The sequence below is a fragment of the Porites lutea genome, chromosome 5 (genome assembly GCF_958299795.1).
Source record: "Porites lutea chromosome 5, jaPorLute2.1, whole genome shotgun sequence".
Taxonomy (NCBI): Eukaryota; Metazoa; Cnidaria; class Anthozoa; order Scleractinia; family Poritidae; genus Porites; species Porites lutea.
This window is the reverse complement of record NC_133205.1, coordinates 39,223,013-39,228,277: the sequence shown is the minus strand read 5'-3', so window position 1 is coordinate 39,228,277 and position 5,265 is coordinate 39,223,013.

Genomic DNA, 5,265 nt, shown 5'->3' with positions numbered 1-5,265 from the left:
ATGCTGACTGGGCTATGACAACTACGCAAATGCTATTAAGTTCAATATACCTGGACCCTTTCTAGTACCGGGATTGGTCAAAGCTCGTGATAACAATGATTTTCTTAGCGAAAAACCTCTGAAATGACTTACCTCGTAGCCTAACATTCAATTTCCACCAAGAGCTCTAGTTCTAATCCGTTGAGCAGCTGGCGAGGAAGTGAGGGACTTCAGCACCAGCAGAAAATCGGTTAGCAGATTTGAGAGTTCGTTGGAGTGACTCATATGATTCCAAATTCTTGGTAACACGCACTCTTTGATGCAACAGCTGTTTATGCTTTGTACGTATTGTGCAAATAAATGGTTTTCGATGGCTTTGCATACGCTACTAACGTACAAGGATACGACCTCCAGAAAGTCCTGCGAGATGCGACACCTTACGAGGTACAGATCATTCAGCTGAGCCTAATCTACCAATCACATCACTTCTTTTATCTCATTAAAAACAAGGGCGTAGCCAGGCTAAAAAAAGGAAATACGTGTCTCGCATTTGGCGTCAGATCGGGGACAAAATTGACACTCACATTTCGTAGCCCCCGCGTATTGTCTAAACCATTTGTATAGTCCGTCTGCGAAGCTCCTTCTGATATCCAGCAGAGTCGCAAGAATATATGTGAGCGTTTCTGATAGGCGGGTTTCTTACAAGTTTGTTACGCGCCTCACGACTGGCGCAATTCTTACGTGTGCGTGACGGTTGGGCGCAGTGACATGTTAACATTCACCGAAGGAAGTTGGCAAGGAGCGTTTACAGTAAACATTGAATTCCTTCAAGGGCCAAAATTTGTTTGTAAATTTGTCGACTGGTCTTCCAGTGTCTTCCAATTGTTGTAGATGCACTTCCGCGTATTCTGCAATCTAGCCGACAGTTCTAGCGTCAAAACGAATCAGGAAATCATGATATTATTTACGGACAAAATCGGGTCCAGGCATTTCGGAGAAAACCAAAGAAACTAAGGTTATTTAGCAGCAATAAAAAGCTTTAGGCTTTAAGAGACGTAAAAGAAAAACCATTCAATGGTAAACTGCAGAGTTTCAACGGCCGAGCACTCGAACTTAAAAGTTGAACACTCGACAGGAATCTTGAAAAATCGCAAGCAAATTTATTCTAGTTTTTGAAAACATTTTTTGCAGGGAGCAAAAAAAATGTTACATACCTGAAAACGTTATCTTGAGAGGCGACTCCTAATTGGCGCCCTTGCATGCAGAAAACCCCTTTGCTCGACTTTTCCACAAAATTTCTCTCTCTAATCACAACGGAAGCTATCTTCTATTCGCTTGTTGTATTTTGTCTTTCTTTGCCTTGAATTTAGCAAGGTTTTATTGAATATAACTGAGGACTAAATCCGCTAAGGCTGAAATACGAGTAGTAAATGAGATTCTTCGAAGACGGCACCAGAAGCCATTATTGATGACGTGTTCGAGTATCTCGAAATGGTTATGGCCCGGACTGTTTCAGTTTTGTTAATTTTATATGGATTTTTTGAGTTTTTGTGACCGCATGACATCATGATTGTTGAAAAATTTATATCAGTTATTCCCGCTTCGCTCGTTTTAATTGTTTCGTTATTACCAATTGATTTCGTTAATTGGAATACATTGTCGTTTTGATTTCAGATCGAACAAGAAGACGCCCGAAGGCCTGAACGCGGGATGTGTTGGTGTAAGTAAGAATTACCTGTATGTTGAATGGCAATGGAAAGTTGAGTAGTGTATCAACAACAAATGTGTGCAGGAGAGACGGAGATGTCATCTGTTAGGGACTAACACACTAGAAGATGAGTTACACACAGGGGCTCCTTTGCTACTCAAAACAAAACTTACATTAATATTACCACCATATATGTTAAGAGTATGGGGTAGTTCACTAAAATTTGCATTCCCTTTATTAATGTCCTAAAAAATATGCACTTCCACATTGAACAATAGCATGTAATGTATCATACTTCCAATAACTACAGGGCTGCAAGGCTGTCCTCTAGGGAAAATTTCAGGGAGCCCCTTCGGGCTCCCAAGCATTTAAGCTGGGGTGCCGAGGCCGAAAAGATAGAGCCCTTTGGTCTCCCAAAAATTTTAGTTGGGGTGCCCGGGCCTCCAAGTTGGTCGCCCAAATTAATAGATCAGTGAGCTGCTAGTTAATTATTAAAAATTAAACAAATCATTTTCTAAGCAAGTCAAGAAGAATTTTGTGTATAGTTTTTTCATGGAAAATAACATCCTTTGAACCCCTGAGCAAGTACGCCACCGAATATTTCATGTTTTTTAAATGGAAAAGTAAGATTCTGGTCTGTTGATGTATTTGTTAGAGAAAATTTTGGTTCGATACAAGGACACTATTCTTTTTACTAATCGTTTTGATTTAGGTTTTAAAGAAAATCTGCTTATTACTGAGATCCCGTGGAGCTTTCCAGGAAAACTGCTATGATTTCAACGAAATCGCGGCCGCCCCAAAACTATTATCTCTTTTGAGTAGATCATCTTGCTGGAAAGTCCTCGTTTAAGCGCGGAACATATTATCGGTGAAATGTTCAGGACAAATAAGCTTTTTGTGGATTCGGTGGCAGCTAGCTGCGTATTCAAACTTAAAAGAGCGACTCCCGTGTTTAAACTACAAAGCTATTGTTTCGCGTCGCCGACGCTTTATGCCTGTCAGAGCAAAAGTAACAATTTGATTTGAAAAACTAACTAATGAACCATGCTAATTTGAAGAAAAATTAATGTTAATGTTATCTGGAAAAGTTGTTAAAAAGTCGAAAAAATGTGCAGCTTGTCACGTTCATAGTCAAGGATTATGTTGCATGTGATATTCACATGGAACGACCTTTGAACATCAACGCGCGGCCGCTGCCCGATTCAACAACATTTTCTTAAAGCTTTTTGATAGACATGCTGCATACAAGTCGACCTCAACAGTTTCTTATCGAGCGGAGCGTTCTTTTTAGGCCGCGAAGCAACTGAGCAAGCTACGATTTCGCAAGTAATAAATTCTAGACATTCTACTTTTTGGACCATAAATCAAGAAACCAACACCAGCATGTCGCCCAGCTGGGCGTCCGGGACAATATTTTCAGTCGCCCAAGGCCAAGTCTTGCGCTGTTAGAGCACACTCCATGATCTTTGCCTCAACTACGCAGTAAGCTTACTTTTCCCTTCTTTGCTGACGAAGCATCTTTTTTTCTGCTTGTGAAATCCAACCCGACTTGCGTGTGATTCGAAGTTGCAGCCAATAAAAATCAAACAATTTTTCGGGACGGGCACGGGATACGGGAAAGTTAAAAAGACAAGGCAATTTTTGACTCCCAAGAAGACGAAAGGAATGCGCGCTATTAATAAACCATTATCAGTTATATGATTGCGAGTATTCTTCGGTAGTGGATGGTCTTCGTTCTCTTGCGAAACAATTTACCACAGAAATCTTCACAAATGACGTGAAATAAAAAGCGGGGGCAGCTAAAGTGAACACTATTAATTTCTAGTTTATTTAATAACATAGATTGGGTTACATTTTGGTTTGTATGCGATGGAACTGTTCGGTGGTGATTTAAACCTGAGACCTTCACGGTATTCTGCTAATGCAGAGAAACAGAATTTTCGGAAATTAGGAAAGCGGAAAGGATTTGCTGTGTTAGTCACAGTCCGGTTTTTATACTCGATCTGTAGTCTGCAGTCTGCGTATTTAAACTAACTAATTAAGAGCGGATGTCTGTAAATATCGACCAGGGGTGGGAAAAATAAAATTTTTGAAAAATCCCCCAAAAATTATGTACACTCCCTTAGGTATTCTAGTTATGAAAATATAAATTTTAGTTTCATTGGATAAATATTTGGCGATACGACGAATGTCAACTTCGGGCGATTGACGGCCTCCGCCAGACCGCTTTTTCGGGCCCATAGACCGGGCTACGAAAAGACCACGATTTCAATCGAACTCAAATATCATTCAACCCAAAAAGCTTCTTATCGTATTAAAAGGGGTTTTATACACATACTGAGTGGTCATGTTCTTGAATCGATCGCAACTAGAATATTTTATGGATTTTAAATATTTACAAAATTTTAAAGCTTTTAGGCGAGCAAAATATTGTCAGATTTCAAAGGCCTAAAATCACATCCGATACATGATTTCTAACAGAAAAAGACATTCCACGTTAAAAAGCAATCTCTAAGCTTTCAAAATATACTTTCAAAACTCTGGGCAACATGTGAAATGAATTTTTGGGAACGCAAAATTCACAGAGCACTTGAGTGTAATTTGACCTTTCTTTTTCGACTGTCAAGAGGTTCGGCGCGACACAAATCAATCCTCCAACAAATGTTTCAGCCAAAATACTTTTAATTTAAGTAATCTCATGTCCCACAGTGATACACAGATGCTTCATATACATTAGGTGGAAAGTTTCATGCCATTTTGTCAGCCGTAGAGAACTATTACTGTGGCCTTCACGGTGCAGTAGTTGAACTCGCCTCGCTAAAGTAAACATGAGGGTCAAGTTTTTATCACGAAACAGCGAAGTTTTCAAAATCTACACCAACTATGTATCCTGTCTAGTACATAATCAGGTCTAGAATTTGTTTGTTGGTACCTTGTGTTCTTGTTTAACTTCGTTCCCACAATGAAACTAAGACATGCAAAACTACAACGAAATTCCCGCTCGCTCGAAACGTCACGTGTCACGTGAAAAGGCCGTTTTAGACCTGATTGCGTTACGTAAACATGACACATAGCGATTATTGCTGAGTTGAGCAAAAAAAAATGCATTTCTATTTTACATGTTGAAGGTATGGTAGACAATCTCAATTTTTTTCTTACCATGCAGTTTTACCGATCTCAGGCTTGTGATCCCCGAGTTTTCAGTGATCCCCGACGTTTTCAGTGATCTCCCCTTACTGGGTTCTCAGTCACGACTGATCTCCCCCCCCCCCCACCCATACCCCGCTTAAAGTTAAATGGCTGGCCCCTAATTACATGTAGAAAATCCTACTAACGTCTGATATTGTGCTTGCGACACCAATCTTTGATAGTGCGCTCTCGGTCTAAGGTAGTACATGTCTACCCCCTACTGCACGACGAGTGGAACACCGCTGGCAGGCTAGGCACGTTTATTGCGCTATTGTAGTCACAAGGCAAGTAAACATTATGATAAAAAAAAATACCTATTATCTCCAACGCTGAAAAGAAATGGGGTTCAAAAGCGTGGTTTGCAAAGCTAAAGCTGTAAATGTATTACA